The sequence below is a fragment of the Schistocerca gregaria genome, chromosome 1 (assembly GCF_023897955.1).
Source record: "Schistocerca gregaria isolate iqSchGreg1 chromosome 1, iqSchGreg1.2, whole genome shotgun sequence".
NCBI lineage: Eukaryota > Metazoa > Arthropoda > Insecta > Orthoptera > Acrididae > Schistocerca > Schistocerca gregaria.
Genome location: NC_064920.1, coordinates 706,234,662 through 706,255,875, shown reverse-complemented (window position 1 = coordinate 706,255,875; position 21,214 = coordinate 706,234,662). Strand labels below are relative to the sequence as shown.

Genomic DNA, 21,214 nt, shown 5'->3' with positions numbered 1-21,214 from the left:
GTTCTTCTTTATGGGGAAAACTGGCACTGGTATTGTGTATGGTTCAAATGGCTCTGAGCACTATGGGACTTAACTGCTGAGGTCATCAGTCCCCTAGAACTTAGAACTACTTAGACCTAACCAAACTAAGGACAGCACACACACCCATGCCCGAGGCTGGATTCGAACCTGTGACCGTAGCGTCGAGCGGTTCCAGACTGTAGCGCCTAGAACCACACTTGCCGGCAGGTATTGTGTACCTGGATATGCTTTGTATCTGGATATGCTTTGTATCTGGATATGCTTTGTATCTGGATATGCTTGAAAACTTTTTACTTCCACAGATCGACGAAGATGATCGACATTACCAGAAGGACAGTGCACCACCTCACTTCTTCATGGAAGGGCCAATCGCATGGCCACTTCGCTCCCCCGGCTTGCCAAACTGGTTCGAAAATGGTTCAAGTGGCTCTGGGCATTATGGGACTTAACATCTGAGGTCATCAGTCCCCTAAAACTTAGAACTACTTAAACCTAACTAACCTAAGGACAGTACACACACCCAGGCCCGAGGAAGGGTTCAAACCTGCGATCGTAGCTGTCGCGCGTTTGCAGACTGAAGCGCCTAGAAACGCTCGGCCACACCGGCGGGCTTGGCAAACTGGATTTATTTCTCTGGGGTGTCATTGATAACCGTGCATGTTCTCCCCTATCAAACAGTTTAGTCGACCTGTTTAAAATCGAATCTATGGTGCTTTTGCATAAGGTACGAGTATAGGAAGAAACTGATTACCTATGTGATGTTTGCCACATCACAAATGAGAGTCTTATCGAACCAAAATGACACTGGGACTCCTATGTGAAACCTGATGCCGTTTGCTACAAAATGACACATCTACTGATTCTGTAAGTTATCTCAATAAATTTCTGTACCATTCAAAATTGTAAAGTCGTTTTTGACTCACCCTGTACATTTTTTGCATTTCAAGAATTCGAACAAAAATTTTTTCTTATTATTTAGGTGTTTGAGTTATCGTCATGTTTGTGATGTTTGTCCTTCATTTGCTGAAACTAGTGATTCTTGGGACGATACAAGCGCACGAAATTGGGTACTTCCGTTTGTATATCGTGTAAGGAGACGTTCCAGGGAGAACAGCAGCTCCGTTAGTACCGTGTGCACGTTGTACCTTCGGCGAGTGAAGGCCATCGCGGCATGTTGGACACGGCAGAGAAATGGTACGCAGCAACGACTCAATCAGTGAGAAATGATGTCGCTTCATCACATCAGAGAAGATCACAAATGCCTCGATACTGGTCACCACTCTGCAGGCTAGGTTAATGGAAAAGTTTGAAATTGAGCTCCCTTTTTATTGAAATCATGCATGTTCATTAGTAAGTCGTTTAATCATGATAGCAATAACATAATTTAATTTTAGAAAAAGTTATTTTGAATCATATGTGTCTAATGAAATCTTAGAAATTTATTGAAGTGCATTCGCAATTGCAACAACCATCAGCTGTATAATGGAATGACGACAGTTAAAATTTGTGCCATACCGCGACTCGAACCCGAATAGCCTGCTTATCGCGAGCGGCCACCTTACCGTTGCACAGTCCGAACATGGCTCACGACCCTACCCAAACTCCCATAGTTAATCTACCATGTATCTACGACCTTCAGCCCTTCATTCATTATGTACGTTCCTATATGGCATGCATGTCCGAAGGGACTTCGAATCACGCTTCTGAACTACACAGGCGCTGCAATATGGCATCAGAAATTTTCTCACGAGAGGAGGTGCCCCATAATGAAGTGCTTAGAACAGAGAGATGGCACATTTGTTTGGCATGGTGCGTGGACACACCATGAATTGTGTTTTATTCTGTTAGTTAGCGAAAAGGAAAATGATACGCTTCTTAAAGCATGAATGTTAAACTAACGGGAACGGGCTGTGTTCCACCATGAACGCTATGAGCAAACGCTGTCAAACCGATACCTCAGTATTTCCATACCTGTGGGCTACGGTGGTTAAAATTTCAGCCTTATATGGGATTTTCAATGTTTTCAGGGTGGTGTAAACACCTGATGGCTGTTTGGTATGTCTAACGTTACTGCAACTTTTTAGGCGGAAACCGTAAAAAGACATGTCGAGAGGACATGCACGTGCATCTTATCGCCATCTTTCGGACTTTAAGAAAGATTGAATCATAGGGCGATGGACGTGGTTGTAGCATATCGACAGACCACACAGATATTTGGCTGTAGTGGAGTGGCTGTGGTAACGACAAGGACTCCGGGCAACCGTGTGGCAGCAGCAGTATGAACGGGTCTTCCAGAAAGGACTGCACGGCGCGAAGGTCATGGCATTGTACGACTGGCTCTGACGAACTGACTGGCGACAAAGCTGAAATCCGGGCACAGGTTACAGGTGACATGTCACCACGAACCATCAGGGACATATTGCTCAAAAATGGTTCAAATGGCTCTAGGCACTATGGGACTGAACATCTGAGGTCATCAGTCCCCTAGACTTAGAACTACTTAAACCTAACTAATCTAAGGCCATCACAAACATCCATGCCCGAGGCAGGATTCGAACCTGCGACCGTAGCAGCAGCGCAGTTCCAGACTGAAGGACATATTGCTGGAAGTTGGTTTGAGATCTCGAGTTGCTATGCGTCGTTTCTCAATGACCCAGTTGTACTGACAACGGAGACTAACATGATGTAGAGTCATATTCAGTGGCATACTCTGGTGCTGAGCGATGAGTCTTACTTCTGTTTCTGGTGGTCAGATCGATACGAACGTGTTCGTAGAGGATCTGCTGGAACGTCACATGAAGCAGCGAGTCAGGGAACCATACCTCTCCAACTCGTCAAATTATTGTTTGGGGAGCTATTGGATACAACAACGTGCCTGATTTGGTAACTGTTGAAGTGAAACTGAATATTCGCCAGCATCTGGCAATAATTGTAAACGTTGTTGTCATACTGTTGATGAACGGAATACCATATGGCATTTTCCAGCAGGATAACGCAATATACTACACAGCAGTTCACACCAAAAACACCGTCGCGAAGTTACGGTTTCTTAACTGATCGGCCTGATTCCTAAATGACATTGCTTTCATCTCACAACGAACAGAACAGTGTATTCGTGTCCACGGGGGTCTCTCCTTGTACTGATGTTGATGATGAATAACAGTTTCGAATGGAATGAAAGTTTAGTCATCTGATACTCATTATATGATGTAAATTTTTACAAAATTTGTTAAATATCGTATCGCTACATAATGGTATAATGATTTCCATTTCGGCCTCGGTATTTAGAACAAGCTACGAGGATTGTTCGGAAAGTAAGGTTCCATTTCTTATAAAACAGAAGCCATCACAGTTTTTTTTTTCAAAAAACTGTTTTTATTTAATTCCTTGAATGTTTCTCTATTTTTCTACATAGTTTCCATATTTGTTTAAACATTTTTCATAAGGTTCTGAAGGTCATAGACGTTCTACAACTCACAGAAGTCGGCCGCCTGTGAGAATAACCAGCCTTTAACTGCTTCTTTGACCTTGTAATCTGAAGCGAAGTGCTCGCCGCCCAGGAACTCGTTTAGGTAGTGGAACAAGCGAAAATCGCTCGGTGCCAGGTCTGAACTGTACGATAAATGGACAATCTGTTCCCATCAAAAAGATCTGAGCAGATTTTGGGTGTGAGTGGCAGAATATGATGTGGCATCGCCTTCCAGCAACGAAACTCCAGACATCAGAAGGCCACGTCGCCAGTTCTGTACTGCATGTAGTAGTTTAGTCAGGGTAGCACAGCAAGCGCCTGCGGTTTCTGTTGTCCCTTGCTGCATAAAAACGGCTAACAAAACTCCACGACTATCCCAAAACACAGATGCCATAACCCTGCTTGTTAAGATTGTCTGTTTGGCCTTGACTTTGACTGGTGATGTGTGATGCCATTCCACTGACTTTATTGGGGTCATATGAGAAACCCACGTCTCATCCCCTGTGACAATGTTCTCTAAAAATCGATAGTCTTCCTTATGAAATCGAACTGAAAAATAGGAACAAAAGCCATTTTTTCCATTATGTGTTTCTCAGTAAGCAGACTGGAAACAATACGATTGCACAATTTATGAAATTTCCGCTTTTCAGAGACAGTTTTGCGCAAAGTTGCTCTACTTGCATTCGGAAGTTGCAGTGCTAAAGATGGAATTGTCAATCGCCGGTCTTTACGAATCTTTTCGTCCACGACTTTGACCAAATCTTCTGAGATCACTGATGGTCGGTCTCACTGCGGTTCATCAGGGACATTTTCCTGTCCTTCCTTGAAAACTCTCACCCACTTACATACTTTGCGGTCACTCACCTCACCTATCTCTCTATGAATTTCCTCAGGTGCAACGTCCCTTGCTGTCAAAAACAGAATCACTGACCGTATTTCACAGTCGGCGGGATGATCAATCAATTGTTTTAAACATTTTGAACGGACACTGTAAACAACACACTGTGACAGTACCAATGCAAATGACATCGTTTAACGTGAAGGTATCCCGGCACTCGTTGTGTTTGGATGTTTCGATATTCGCGCTACATTCGATTAGTTGCTGTGTTTCGGACCTTCTTTTCCGAATAACACTTGTACCTAAGTGAAACTTGCTTATAGAAAGACCGAGGACCTAAATACATAAAGGGACGAAATTTCAAGAGAATAGCAACAAGAGATTACGAAGAACGTCGCAGACATGGTGTCTTCAGCACAAATAAAGGCCGGCATGGTGAAATCAGGGTACGTAGCACGGTAGAGGGCGTAAAGAATACCGCAAAACGTCAGCAGCATAGTCTCTCCTACCACATCGTCGATTACGTATGTGACAATCACTGCTTAACAAGCTGGAAACCGACTCGTCATGAAGGACGGCCTATTGGCAATTGTTACGCCACTGTCTGCCTCTAATTAACCTGCTGCTTTCGAAACCCGTCAGTTGTTTGCAGTCACTCGTCGTCTACCGCATGGCGTGATATAACGAGCAGCGGCCGTGCTCCAGCAGCTGGTTACACCTGGCATAGGACAACTGGCGAAGTTACATGGCAGGTGCTACAGTCTGGTATCCTGAGTATCGGCACCTATATACGCTCGCAATCTCGGTTTTACAAGCGTCTACGTTCTTCACACGTGGTAATGACTTCTGCGTGCGGTGATGATATTGTAGTGGCTAGACACGTTCGTCTGCATAGTTATGCGCTGTTCACTCCAGTGCAGGAACCTCTGTATGCCGACGCGAACGTGATTCTCTGTGCTTTCAATTTAATGTTGAGTGCTGTATGTGACTCTTCCAATTTGTACTTAACGGTGGCTATTATAAGTGAAGAGTAAGTTGGGAGAAGAAGAACTTCAGAGTGTCGAAAAACCGTGCCCATCCTGCTCTTTCCTGGCACTATTCCGTGTGTTCAAGGCGTAGGCACGTTATTTTTGTTGATTTAACAGTGTCAGTAGTAGAGGGTTGTAATATCTCTTTATACTCGATGAATTATTCAGATACAATTCTACCCTTGAATGACGTTTACTAATTTTCTATCTTCATACTTGCAGAATCCATGCGAAAAGTAGTTTCATACCAAAGCTATGCCATGAGCGCATAATTATTCTATGTAGTGCTCTCTCTGGTGGTTGTTAGAAAAAAGCTTCCGAGATTGTTATATATATATATATATATATATATATATATATATATATATATATATATATATATATATATATATATATTGCTCCTTCATACAAAAGGCGTGTAATAATTTACATTATTTGACATCTGAGAATTAATGATATTCATCGATATATTGCGTAGTTGTTAATCAGAAGGGAACTTCCGAAAGACTGCATACGAACCCGCATTTAATAATCCAAGGGCTCCATCACTTCTCCGGAAGGTTAAACTTTATCAAAGCCAAATATCCGCTTGATCTAAGGTTTCCCCACTGATTATGCAACGCTCCCAAAAATACGAGGCATTTTATTTGTACAGATTAGCAGACTGTCGCAAAGGACGAGCCTGCAGAGCAGAAGAATCATCGCCTGATTTCATTCTAACAAGTAAAATTTCTGAATCATTTTGAGTGACTGAGTTATGACTGTGTTTCCTATTATGAATGACTGAGTGCTCGAACCAGTTGAGAACTACATAATTACATAGATAAGAGGAAAAATTACAGGGTGGCCGAATGCCCTTCCTGTCGCCACCTCTACACCCTCGGGCCGGAATTTGTGTGTCTACTGTTATCCCATATGAAAGTGTACGAGCGTTTCTAAGTGTCTGCGAATCGTTTACCTGGGACAAGACGTTGGCACTAGACCGATATTCAAGCAGTCGTCTAAAAACCACATCCCAGTTGGCCAGCGCACGGGCTCTAGTCCTTAACCTGCCGGGAGGATTGGATCAGGAGCCGGCGCGCGTCCCCGAATCTCAGAAGCGGCGAGATATCGCTATGGTTATGCGGGCGAGTCGAGAGCGTGTATATATAATTAATACAGGACTGATATGGTACGCTACAGCTACATAGTACATAATACGCATTCGGAACCATGCAACAGGATGCTTATCGATACGCATGCAACAGCAAGAGTACCTAATACTATATGTCCCAAAACGCCGCGCATAAAAACGAGACTTTCCTGGGGCTCATATCTCGGGTTCTATTAGTGATAGGAAGGTGGTATCAAGGGTTCTGGATAGCCCTTTGGATAAGAAACACTTGTATACCCAACGGAAGGACGGCCTTAATGTCGCTGTTTTAGAGTACAGAGTCAAGGCGTGAATATTACATACTTCTTCCAGTTGATGTCAATGTAACGCATAATTTGATTCTTTTGGTACTTGATGTGGTTTGCGCTGACTTTTAGGGCGTTTATGGACGCACCATTAGTTCCTTAGAAAACCTGAAAAAAGCGCTTTTTACAATTTTTTCGTATCAAAACCGAGCCGTGGATTCCAAGATGACTATGCACAGAGAATGGCTGAATTTTTCACAATATATTCCAAATATCCAGATCTCAACAAAAAAACCTTGAAAATTTTCTTGATATCTTTATCTGTTTCCGAGATGCAGAGTTTCAAATTTACTCTGATTCTTCGTGTAAAATAAGCACGTAAAATTCAGTATGAAGAGAAATATAGATGATATATAATGCAGCTAATTTCTCAAATTTAAAGGGCATATTCTCCATGCATTTGTCTAGAAATGCCGTCTTCACGATTTCAAAAATCTTCTTCCGTTAGTGAGAAACGTTCCAAAAACTTGGCTTTTTAGTATCAAAACCGAGCCTTTGATTCCGAGACGGCTACGCGCAGTAAATGATTGAAATTTTTATGATGTATTCTGAAGATCTCGACCTTTAAAAATCTTGAAAAATTTTGTTGATATCTTTATCCGTTTCCGAGATACAGAGGTTAAAATTTACCCTAATTCTATACGTAAAATACGTATGCAAAATCCTGGGTGAGGCTAAAATGAAGTTTATAAAGGAGGGCAGCACGGAGAAACATGCTGTAAAGTGTCTCCGTTATCGTCATAAGGGTTTTTGTCTAAGTACTGAAGCATGCAAAAATTTGTTGCACGTAAAATCCGATCCGAGGTACAAAATTAGTTTCACATTATTTCAATTTCATGTAAGTAAACTATCAAAATTTTACTGATCATTTCTTTTAACATGAGTGACTTTCCATGCTGTGGCTGGAAAAAGAAGAGAACCAGCGGAAAAATTCTCCTATCGGAGCATACAAAATGCTGATATGTTCCTGTTTATTCAAAAGACTCTGACTGAAAAGCGAGGTACCAGTTGCCGCATTTGCCTTCCTCGGCACCTTCAAAAAACTTCCCCAGAATTTTGGCATGCGAACATATTCGCCAGTTTGATACTGAGAGAAAAGGAGATAGTGGCATTGGGGAAGAGACGGAAAAGTAATAAACACTGGAAGACAGCGGTTGTGGTACAGAAAGAATGAAGGTGGCAGTTACAGTTTGAGAGTAAGAGAGGGACATAGTGGCAGCGCAACGTGGTTCACAGTGACAGAATAGTGTTTAGGAAAAGATTGAAGGAGACAGTGCCAGTGGGTGAGGAATAAAGAGAAGGTGTATATAGTTGAGAGCCAGTGATAATGTGAGAGTATATGACAATGACAATGAGGAAGAGAGAGATAGCGACAGGGAGAAGAGACAGTAGCAGTGGGAGGGAATAAATGAGATAGCAGCACTAAGAGAGAGCATGGGGAGGACAGTAACAATAAGAGGAGACAGTAATAGTAGGACAGATCGAAGGAGACTGTCGCAGTGACGCAGGAGATGATAAGTTACAGAAACACAAACAAACAATGACAACGAGTTGGACTGGGTGAAATGACTGAGAATGGGCAAGTGACAGGGTGAGTAGTAACGAGAGATTTACAGCGACGGATTAATCGGTGTGAACGAGTTACAGTTAGGGGAGATTGTGGGACTTAGAGTTGAGGTGCATGAGAATATGTTCGCTGCTAAAATTTTTGGGAACATTTACAAAAAACTGGAACGTGAAAGGTGGTGCCTCACTTTTCACTTAGAATCTTTTAAAAAACTGGAATACATTCATAATTTTTGTACTAAAAGTGGCTCAAATGGCTCTAAGCACTACGGGACTTAACATCTGAGGTCATCAGTCCACTAGACTTAGAACTACGTAAACCTAAGTAACCGAAGGACATCACACACATCCATGCCCAAGGCAGGACTCGAACCTGCGACCGTAGCAGCAGCGTGGTTCCGGACTGAAGCGCCTAGAACAGCTCGGCCACAGCGGCCGGCTTTTGTACTCCGATAGGAGCATTCTTTCGGTAGTCATCTTCTACCGCAAAATTTAAGATTGTGTGCAGTGTTCAATCACAGCTCCACGATGTTTACATTGATATTTCAGCCAGTGTTCATATTTTGAAACTGATTGTATCTGCACGTCTCCACTTCCTCTGTTGTTGTGCCATTACTACTTCAGCAAGCACAAGCTCACGCACTCTTCACCCTTAATGACTTGGGGGTTGTGTTATACTTTCTGAAGCTTGTTTTTATGAGCTACTCACGATTTCAAAATAATAGCATAATTTGAAAAATATTACATCCGCAGCAAAACTAGCTTCCATTATGCTCAGCTTAATCTCGCTCATGTACTGAAGTGAGAATTGTATGAAGCCATAAAACTGTTTGACTGTGTTCATTGTAAGCTAGGAATTATTAAGCAACGAAAACAGTCGTAAAAACAAAATTATTATTTTTTGGCAACTGCTTCATATCCGTGAATGAGTTTCTGAATTGATGGCATCTGGACAGTCTAATATATATTTGAACTGTGATCTTCGGTCCAAAGACTGGTTTGATGCAGCTTTCCACGGTACTGTATCCTGTGCAAGACTCTTCATCTTCGAATAGCTACTGTAACTTATATCCTTCTGAATCTGCTTACTGTATTCATCTCTTGGCCTCCCTCTACAATTCCCCCCCCCCCCCCCCATACCTCCCTCCAGTAGTAAACTGGTGATTCCTTGATGCCTCAGAGTGTGTTCTGTCAACTGATCCTTTCTTCTAGTCAGGTTGTGCCACAGATTTCTTGTCTTCTAGGTTGTGTTCAGTACCTCCTCATTAATTACCTGATCTACCCAACTAATCTTCAGCAATGTTCGGTAACGTCACATTTCAAGAGCTTCTATTCTCTTCTTGTCTAAACTGTTCATCGTCCTTGTTTCGCTTCCATACATGTTTAGAGCCCAGACAACACTTTAAGGAAAGGCTTCCTAACATTTAAATCTATATCCGATGTCAAGAAATTTGTTTTATTCAGAAACGCTTTTCTTGCCACTGCCACTGCACATTTCACATCTTGTCTTCTTCGTCCATCATCAATTATTTTGCCGCCCAAAAGCAAAACTCATTTATTAGTTTAAGTGTCTCATTTCCTAATGCAATTCCCTTAGCACCATTTAATTTAATTCTACTACATACTATTACCCTTGGTTTGCTTTTGTTGATGTTCATATTATACCCTTTCAAGATACTGTCCAGGCCGTTCAGCTACTCTTCCAAGTCCTTTGCTGTACCTGACAGGATCACAATGTCATCGGTAGACCTCAAAGTTTTTATTTCTTCCTCCTGGAATTTAATTCCTACTTCAAATCTTCTGTTGTTTTCTTTACTATTTGTCCACTGAGAATATTGAGTGGCATTGGGAATAGGCTACAAACCTGTCTTACTCCCTTCTCAACCACTGCTTCCTTTCATGCTCTTATTCTCTTACAACTGCCGTCCGATTTCTGTACAAGTTGTAAATAGCCTTTCGCTTCCTGTATTTTACTGCCGCTACCTTCAGAATTTCAAAGAGAGTATTCCAGTCAACATTGTCAAAAACTTTCTCTAAATCTACAAATGCTATAAACGTAGTCTGTCTTTCATTAACCTTTCGTCTAAGAGAAGTCGCAGTGTCAGTAATACCTCGCGTGTTCCTACATTTCTCCAGAATCGAAGCTGGTTTCCCCCGATGTCTGCTTCTACCAATTTTTTTGTTCTTCTGTAAGGAAATCTTTTTTTTTTTCAACCATGACTCATTAAACTGATAGTCCGGTAATATTCAAACATGTCAGCACCTGATTTCTTTGGCATTGAAATTATTGGTTGGTTTATTGGTTAAACTTGGGCAGGTGGCCAAACAGCAAGGTCATCGATCCTATCGGATTACGGAAGGATGGGGAAGGAAGTCGGCCACGCCCTTTTAAAAGAACCATCCCGGCATATGCCTAAATCAGGATGGCCGAATACGGGAAATTGAAATTATTATATTCTTCTCGAGGTCTGAGGGTATTTCGCCTGTCTCATACACTTTGAATTCCAGATAGAAGAGTTTTGTCATGGCTGGTTCTCCCAAGGCTATCATTATTTCGGACGGAACGTCGTCTACTCCTCGGGCCTCTATCGACTTACATCTTTCAACGCTCTGTCAGATCTTTCTCGCACTGTCGTATCTCCCATCTCATCTTTATCCACGTCCTCTTTGATTTCTATAATAGTGACTTTATGTACATTTCCATTGTATAAACACTCCATATAATCCTTCCACCCTTGAGGTTTCTCTTCTTCGCTGACTGGTTCTCCTCTGAGCTCTTGATATTCATTCAGCTTTCCGCCTTTCTCCAAAAGTCTGTTTAGTTTTCTAGTACACAATCTCTACCTTTCCCCTAGTGATATGTGCTTCTAAATCCTTACAATTGTTCTCAAGCCATTCCTGCTTAGCCATTTTGCACTTCGTATCAATCTCATTTTTTAACGTGTATTTACTTTCGTCTGCTTCATTTATTGTTTTTTTATATTTATTCCTTTCATGAATTAAATTCAGTATCTCCTCAGCTATCCAAACATTTCTACCAGGCCGGCCACGGTGGTCTCGCGGTTCTAGGCGCGCTGTCCGGAACCGTGCGACTGCTACGGTCGCAGGTTCGAATCCTGCCTCGGGCATGGATCTGTGTGATGTCCTTAGGTTAGTTAGGTTTAAGTAGTTCTAAGTTCTAGGGGACTGATGACCACAGCAGTTGATTCCCATAGCGCTCAGAGCCATTTGAACCATTTGAACCATTTCTACCAGGCCTTGTTATTTTACCTATTTGATCCTCTGCTGCCTGCACTATTTCATCTCTCAAATCTACCTATTCGTCTTCTGCTGTATTCCTTTCCCCTGTTGTAGTTAGTCGTTGTCTAATGCTCCATCTGAAACGCTCAGCAACCTCTGCTTCTTCCATCTTATTCAGGTTACCTCTATTTAATGTCCTACTTTTTTGCAATTTCTTCAGTTTTAATCTGCGGTTCATAGCCAACACAGTGTAGCCAGAGTGCATACCTGCTGCTGGAAATGTCTTACAATTTAAAATCTGGTTCCGAAATTACAAATTTTAAATGTTGATTAAGATTAATGTGAAAGGCAGGCGGCGGGTAGCCATATTTTTCCTGAGGGATTTCAAGTGTATTGATACAACCATCATAGGGAGATATGGCAGATATGCCCCACAGAATATGCAGATAAAAAACACTGAAGTCACAGTGCCGGCTAGCGCTTATGTAATCACTGACTGCAACAGTGTCTTCCATCCTTGTCTCTAGCCGACTAACTCATGTCATTGAATCCACTATACCTTTATCTCTTTGCACCTTTCATTGTATTTTTTGCAAGCATGTGCGATGATTTAAGGCGACCAGTGAGGTGAGAAGGATGCTATAATTCGTTGTACGCCGACAGTAGCTTCTAGTCTCACACACAACGTTGATGAATATGAAACACATTTTAATGTGAATTTAGGGGGTACATGTGTGCGATTGAGGAAGTTGCAAACAAGTAACAACCAACTGTTGGTAATAGTGTTATCATTGAAACGGGAGGGAAGAATGTGTGATAAACAAAATTGCTTTGTTCATACATTTCATATCAGTCGCTTGCCTGTCGAGCAATCCGTTACGGAAATAATACAGAGCCTATATTACCTACGAAAGTAAGGTGAAAAGTTCCCGCCTGGTAGAAAGATGGAGTCGATATCAATGCAAGACTTTTTATTTCATATTGCCAGGTGTTGCACAATAACTTTCGTTCTAGTGTCATGACTTCCATGCGGAATTATTTTTATGGCTTTTTAAATTAGTCACCTGCCGGAGTGGCCGAGCGGTTCTAGGCGCTATAGTCTGGAACCACGCGTCCGCTACGGTCGCAGGTTCGAATCCTGCCTCGGGCATGGATGTGTGTGATGTCCTTAGGTTAGTTAGGTTTAAGTAGATCTTAGTTATAGGGGACTGGTGACGTCAGAAGTTAAGTCCCATAGTGCTCAGAGCCATTTGTTTCATTTTTCAAAATTAGTCGTGGAGTGTGTAATAACTTCAAACGTATAAACAGATCGTAAAAAAACCTTAATCTTTGGATGTTTATCGTCGACTGACGATGGTCTCAGAAACGAAAAAGCATTCGAAGCAGTAGATGGAGTTGACCGTGAGCCAAAAAATGCGCAGCTGATTTTATATGGCGAAGAGCTATGGCAAGTGTTGTAGAACTGATTCGTCTCATTGATTACTCGGCAAAGAGTGAAACTGTCAAAAGCTAAGATTCTGCGTAAACTTGAAAAAAAAAAAAAAAGAAGTGTTGAGAGAGGTCTGGATCTCATCGTCGAAGAGAAAGAGCTGTGTTTCGAAAGATCTTTTTTTTTTTTTTACGGAACCCGTGTCGACTTTTATGGAGAAGATTTCATTGTCCAGAACCGTCGTAATGAGTGAGCATAAAACGTTTCATAACTGCACTTCAGGGACGGAATCTGTTCACCAGAAAAAAGTGGAATGGTGTGTATCGTCCTAAGCTTAAACTACATCGAAAATTTAGTGCGTTTATTTTGTAGCTACGTCTAAATATTTTCTTGTTGGCGTAGTCAAACCACTAACAAATAAGTGGCTACAATCCGCACGCGCTACGCATCTTGGCACTTTTCTAGGAATAGAGGAACCGACTGAAGGCGGTTGACTTCGCGCCCGCACGATTTGTTTCTGCCCGTTGCTAACATAAGCTAACATAGTAAGGAAACAATATAAAGTTCCGTAGCCATTGTATCATTCTAGTAGGCATTGTGAGTGCGAAGTCGCTCCCTGTGTGCTGCTTGCCCTGCGACGGGCGGACAGGGAATTTTCCCCTCACACCTCTCCACACCCAGTAGCAATCAATGTGCGAGGCGGCAGTCGCGAGCTTATACGCTCCCAGCAAGTGTCAAGTTAGGTTGTGCGTGCAATATACAGCATCAAGGCGAGAGCAGCTCCTGTGTGCAGTAAATACGAGCGACGCTGGATACGTGGGGCCTACCCCACGGGCGGCGGACAACCCCCTCCCCGCTAGTCGAATCAATAACGCGGCGCGGTGCCCAGTAGGACAGGGGGAGGGGGAGAGAACACAGGCTTCCCTAGCTACGCACGTACCGCGGCTCCCGTGTCTGTTAACTGCGACCAGTGAAATTTGCGCACAGTCAACGCCCAGAATAGGTCGAGGAAAGGTCCAAAATCCCCGGTCCCAATTTCACAATCTCCCCGGTAGCTAGAGGAGCCGTGGTGTTTTACTTTATAATAACGGCTAATGAAGAGCACTAGAGGTGTTCGAAAAGAATTACAATGTCAAAATTTTTACAATGGAAAGCAGCTCTAATAAAAACTTTTATCCATTATGAGTAAGTGATATCTGGCTTCCCCCAAGGAAAGCTATTGCTAATCTGCTGCTGTTAATCTGTATAAACGATTTAGGAGACAATCTGAGCGGCCTTCTTCTGCATCTACATCTACATAGATAATCTGCAAATCACATTTAAGTGTCTGGCAGAGGGTTCATCGAACCACCTTCACAATTCTCTATTATTCCAACGTTGTAAAGCGCGCGGAAAGAATGAACACCTATATCTTTCTGTGCGAGCTCTGATTTCCCTTATTTTATCGTGGTGGTCGTACCTCCCTGTTCGGAGGAGAAAGTTGGTGATGGGAATTTCGTGGGAAGATTACGTCGCAACGAAAAACGCCTTTCTTTTAATGATGTCCAGCCCAAATCCTGTATCATATCTGTGACACTCTCTTCCATATTTCGCGATAATACAAAACGTGGTGCCTTTCTTTGAACTTTTCAATGTACTCCGTCAGTCCTATCTGGTAAGGATCCCACACTGCGCAGCAGTATTCTAAAAGAGGACGGACAAGTGTAGTGTAGGCAGTATCCTTAGTAGGTCTGTTACATTTTCTAAGTGTCCTGCCAATAAAACGCAGTCTTTGGTTAGCCTTCTCCCACAACATTTTCTATGTGTTCTTTCCAATTTAAGTTGTTCGTGCTTGTAATACCTAGGTATTTAGTTGAATTTACGGCTTTTAGATTAGACAGCTTTATCGTGTAACCGAAGTTAAACGAGTTCCTTTTACCACTCATGTGGATGACCTCACACGTTTCGTTATTTAGGGTCAACTGCCACTTTTCGCACCATTCAGGTATCTTTTCTACATCGTTTTGCAGTTTGTTTTGATCTTCTGATAACTTTATTCGTCGATAAACAACAGCGTCATCTGCAAACAACCGAAGAATGCTGCTCAGATTGTCTCCCAGGTCGTTTATTTAGATAAGGAACAGGAAAGGGCCTATAACACTACCTTGGGGAACACCAGAAATCACTTCAGTTTTATTTGATGATTTTCCGTCAGTTACTACGAGCTGTGACCTCTCTAACAGTAAATCTTACATTGTTTGTAGATAATGCTGTCGTTTTCCGTCTGGCAGAACTCATCAGAAGGTCAATTGCTGTGCGCTACGGTCGCAGGTTCGAATCCTGCCTCGGGCATGGATGTGTGTGATGTCCTTAGGTTAGTTAGGTTTAAGTAGTTCTAAGTACAAGGGGCTGATGACCTCAGCTGTTAAGCTCCATAGTGCTCAGAGCCATTTTAACATTCTGCGTCCTTTAAACAATCCACATGCGACATGAGTCCAAAAAAGAATCTGTTAATTTCGGTTACACGATAAACCACATATATCTAAAGGCTACAAATCCAACTACATACCGAGAGATTACAATTACGAGCAACTTAAAATTGGAACAATCACATAGAAAATGTTGGGTGCAAAGCGAACCAAAGACTATCTTATATTGGCAGAACACTTAGAAGATGCTACAAATCTACTTAAGAGACTGCCTGCACTACGTTTGCAAAATCTTTTCTGGAGTATTGCTGCGCGATATTAGATCCTTACAAGATACGATTGACGGAGGACATCGAAATAGTTTAAACAAGGGCAGCTCGTTTCGTATTATCGCAAAATAGGGGAAAGAGTGCCACGGATTAATCCGCGAGTTGGGATGGCAGTCATTAAAACAACGGCGTTTTTGTTGCGGCGAGAATTATTCACGAACTTACAATCACTAACTTTCTCCGCCGAAAGCGAAAATATTTGATTGACCTCCACCAACATGGAAGAAATTATAGTTGTAATGAAATGAGAGAAATCGGAGTTCGCACGGAAAGATTTAACCGTTCGCTTTTCCCGCGCGCCGTTGGGGAATGGAACGGTAGACAAATAATCTGAAAGTGGGTGGATACACACTCTGTCAAGCACTGAAGTTTGGATTGTAGACAAGTCATGTAGATGTTGATTGTAAACAGCCGCTGCGATGAATAAAGCTTTTCATAAATAACTGCAATCAGATGCCTTTTGGAAAGCTGTAATTTTTATTTTACAAAATTGCTGAGGCTCCGTTTTCAAGTCGCCTAGCGACTCATCATCATATTGTGCACCGTGATTATTTATAGCGTTATGGGGGCGCTGTGTAGAAATATTTGAACTCTTGTCTGCCAGTTATATTGGCAAATATTGATTGTTTTTCCATGTTTCGTAAATTACGAACGCTACATGAACTTTGCCACAGGTAACAGCCCCCACGTGCTTCACGAGATAGAAACATATCAAAGAGTTGAAACTGGTAATCGTAAAACAGAAATAATTTACTTGCTTGCTTGACGCAATCACACAATTTTTGACTGAAGATTGAGTATGTGTGTCTCACAGCAGATAGGACTAATAGGGATTTAAAAGATGTACAAATAAGAGCAGCACAAACTGTCACAGATGCATTTACCCCACAGGAGGTAGTCGCTCAGATGGCGAACAACCTGCACTCTCTGTGTACCGCTCTCGTGGTGACGACGACAGCTTTAGACTCGTTACAGCGAACGGAGGCATTTAAGCGCCATTGTTCCTGTGCTACACACGTGATTGGGACAAGAAGAAATCTCAAACGTTATAGTGGTTTCAGAAGTATGTCTGACAAACACAGCTGTAAGTAGCAGCGAGAGTCATCCTGCAGGTCCACGTCAGGAAAATCAAGACTTTTCGAACATCTGCGATTGTTTGGAAGCGGCCTGTTACTTAGTTGGTATACGACAGAGGGCACGGAATTCTGTTTTGCGCAAATTCCGACCTCCACATCCCTTCTTCTACCACACAATGATGCGTCAAGCTACATCAGTAAATAATAAGAGATTTACAGAATTGTAATTGTGCTTGTTTAAAACTCGAACTGGAATTCACATAATTCTGAGCTTCTCAGTGGAAAAAACTCTTCCGCCTCAAGTATAAAAGCAGACATTAAAAATAAATGTGTCAAAAGAAATCTCGTACTCATTCATTAATATCTTACTGTATAATATTCTAGAGTTCATCCCCAAAGAGAAAAACATGATTTTTTTAAGGCTGAAAAAAAAAATCAAATTAAATTTTGTTCATCTAATATTTGTACAAACTTGTATTTGGTTTATTACGCCATCAACACGTAACAGCTGAGTAGCGTCCACAAGAAGACGCTACGGTGCAAGAAAGGAAACCTTGATAACTACAGATACTGCCAACGCACAAAATGTTTGTTCGTGGCGTTAGAAAGAAAGTGCTAAGTTGTGTGCTCATCAGTGGCATCATTTGCATGCGCTGTAGTGGGACGTGAAATTGAAGCGTCACCCATCCACCAGTGTCGGTCCAGTTTGCAGGTGAATGTAAGTTTAATTTAGTGTTTTGTTTAGGTATTTTGTAATATTTATAATTGTTGTGAATTATCTAAAGTTTTGTATTTATTTTTATGTTTCATGTACGGAGAGGGCGGCGCAACGAACGGAGACAGCATCTTCGCTGCCGGACCAGAGAGAAAATTGCTGGCCACTATACGTCGCGGGTCGACAGCCAAAGAGCAACAGAAGATCCTGAAACCGAGTTGTAGTGTCGTGCTTCTAAAAAACCCGAAAAAATAAGAATTTGTAATGTTTCTACAACAATGACGTCATAGAAAGTTTAATCATGTTGTAAATGATCAGTCCTATCTTGTCAAGACTCAGGTTCACGTCTATATGTAGTATATAGGAAGATAATAAACTAGTGTATACAACAAAAGTTTAAATACGTGTTCCGAGAATTTATTTATGAAGAATTATTGATTTATTTGACAAGATTATTAATTTTGACAACGTTCATCGTGAGTTTGAGTCTTAAAAGTTTATTCAATGTGGTTTTAATATTTATTAAAGCAGATTCTTGCGTTAATATAATGTCTGAGAAAAAACAAATGACATCTAAATTGAAAAAAAGTTTGCGCAAACCAATTGGACTGAGTGACGTAATTCTGCGCATACGACCCAAATGATGATGTTTTAATTACAGTTTCGTTCAAGAACCATTCAGCGACCACTTATAAAACGAGTTTAAATAATTCTGAAGTGTTTTGTAACTGACGTTGGTGACGAAGTCTGCACATGGTCACTCTCGCGGTTCTAGGCGCGCAGTCCGGAACCGTGCGACTGCTACGGTCGCAGGTTCGAATCCTGCCTCGGGCATGGATGTGTGTGATGTCCTTAGGTTAGTTAGGTTTAAGTAGTTCTAAGTTCTAGGGGACTAATGACCACAGCAGTTGAGTCCCATAGTGCTCAGAGCCATTTTTTTTGCACATGGTCATATGTCACAAGAAAATCATTTATAAAAAACTTACGTCTTTACACTACAGCGCTTACCAGAAATTGCCTGATGATTGCCTAATATGCCGATAAACGGACTGTAGTAAACAAATATTAGTGGAACGAAACGCAATTTTCTATCTTCCTTAAATAAGAAATTTCTCAACCAAGAAGTAACAGAAGAAGCCATTAAGGGTGAAAAATAACTCATTGATAACAAAGTTGCAGCATAGATATGTTCATAGTGTCTACCCATAGAGCACTTAAAGATAGTTTTTTAGCCAATGAGCTTGCTGGCAAAAGTCTCGCCGTACATTTATTCTCTTCTTGAGTTCAGTTTTAATAATGAGTCACGGCTGAATAACAAACAGCGGATGGCATGAAGCTAAAAACAGAAACATAACGTTCCTACGTTACCCATTGCCCAGTCCTAGCGTATAGTAAAAAAAGGAGTGGTGTGCGCTGACTTAAAATGACCGTTGATCCATTGACTTGAAGAGTTAAACTAATTACATATACCTGACGTTTCCGTTTCTTGACATATGACAATATCTGGAACTGCCCGTTTCTTCTGTAAGGTTTAACATGGAACGAAATTCGTTTGCCACAATCTTATGGTAATAGCTTCATGGACAGTTACGTAAAGTGACTGGCACAGAGCGGAAGAACCGCTTCAAACGTGTTTGTCATATTGACATTGGCACATGTTGTTACGGCTTGCACCGTAACGAAATGGTGTTCCTTGGTACAAAAAGCAGAACGTTTCTAGCGGCAATAAATAAAAATATTAATCAGACAGTTACGTTTGCACGGTTTTCTTAATCACGCCGTTTTAAACATGGTTATAGACACGAACACAGCATCACTGGTCTCAGTCCGTGGTACACATACATCTGATTCCTTACTCTCTGGTTAAATATTGCTGGATGCTACATTTATTTCGCTGTATATGGTAAATCTCAAGTTATAAGGGGCAAGAAACTTGAACGACCTTTCGGAATATCGTCGTCCTAAAATTAAAACTAAATTCTTTTGCGTTGGAAGCCATCTTCAAGTGCGCGTTCATAATATTTGCAGAAGTCATAATTTTTCTTAAATGTTCTCCTTCCAGAAGACAATTTAAAAGACAACCGGAGCAGCATCACGACGAAGACTAGGAACAAACGACGTATTCCTGCTGACAGACCAATCATTTTCCATCATAACAGGGAAAAATTCCGCTGCCGCAACAGCCGTATACGTGATTTAACAGAGAGGCTCACTGAGATGAAAAACAAGGGAAACGTTCGTTTAGGAAAACAGCTTGAGTCCGGGAAAGTCGACGGACAACAGGGAAGTGGATAATAACCCATAAAAAGTTCATTTACAAACAATCCCAAGAATATGTAGTGTCATATGAATCTTGTCCACAAATAGGTACATCCAACCCCGTAATCGAGCGACTTCTGTATCGACAAAAGTAACATTCAAGAGACTTCAGCATACGCAGTAGTGCCTAAAATGAAACGTAATAATGATTAATCGCTAGACATAACAAAATTCTATATTAATTGCTATTGTCATTCCAAACTCTCATTTCGATCTAGCTAACATGGAGGCAGGTTAATACATATTTCGTCTGAAACCTGCCAATACTTTATAAAATGACTTTTTTTATAATATGAATATTTATATATGTGTTTGGAAAGAGAGAGATTGATTTTTGATTGAGATTTTTACTTTAAGTCGTAACTGTTACATGGATTTTGGTTATTGCCTCCGTGAATGGTCAGCTTTTGCACCAGTTGGTGACGTATTGCTATTTGGAGGAAGTTATTGTTCTTTAAGGTTTAAAATACGACTCTGTTAATTACTTGGCCGTATTGCGGATAGCTTTGAGCCCAAGTTTTCGTAGCTTTTCATACCTAGGGGGCCACTGTTGTAAGTAAATAAGATCAAACAGCAATCTGTTTTTCGTGAGAAAAGGAGATTGCTTAGCACACAAACTTCCTTCCAACTACACGTCCTGCTACATCAAAATTGGTCAGTGGAGTTCAGCACCATACTATTGTACAACAACATAATTCAATTACTGTAATTAAGAGATTATGAGAGGTTGTTACTTACTGAATGAAAATTATAGAGAATGCATTTCTTTTCATGTATTTTAGTGAACTTTGTATACTTACAATTCTGTCGATTGATAGACGGCAACGACAATGAAGTTTACCTCCTTTTCCAAAAACAAGATATTTCTATTCTTCACTTCCAGAAAATTTGTATACATAAATGTTTGGCAACTCTTACACATACTTTACCCGGTTCTATCACTAAAATATCAATTTTCATTAAATGTAACAATACGTTCTGAGCGACGGCCTAGCAACACGTCCCCCTTCCACAAGATACAGATTAACAGTCCTCTTTTTTTAATAAATCCATTGTTTTTTTTTTTTTTTTTTTTTTTGAGCCCATACTCAAAGATGCACATCTACTATCGTTGCGGGAATTGCGCGCTAAAGAGTTTCTTGCTGTCAATCTGCGCTTCACTTCACTTCACTTCAAGTGCTTTTTGAATCACATTTACATTTACGGTATTTACATACATTACTGAGCTTCTCAGAATAAAATGAGGCACAAATTAGTTAAAGAAAAAAAACAGTGAGGCACACATAACATTACAACTTCAAGGCTACGAGAAAATCAA

At 41.2% G+C, this 21,214-nt stretch overlaps 1 protein-coding gene across 3 annotated transcripts in view; it reads right to left on the bottom strand.

The window, feature by feature from the left end:
- Positions 1-21,214, bottom strand: part of LOC126365766 (UDP-N-acetylglucosamine--peptide N-acetylglucosaminyltransferase 110 kDa subunit) — a 572,676-nt gene that overhangs the window by 251,679 nt on the left and 299,783 nt on the right. The gene's annotated exons all lie outside the window — the stretch shown is intronic.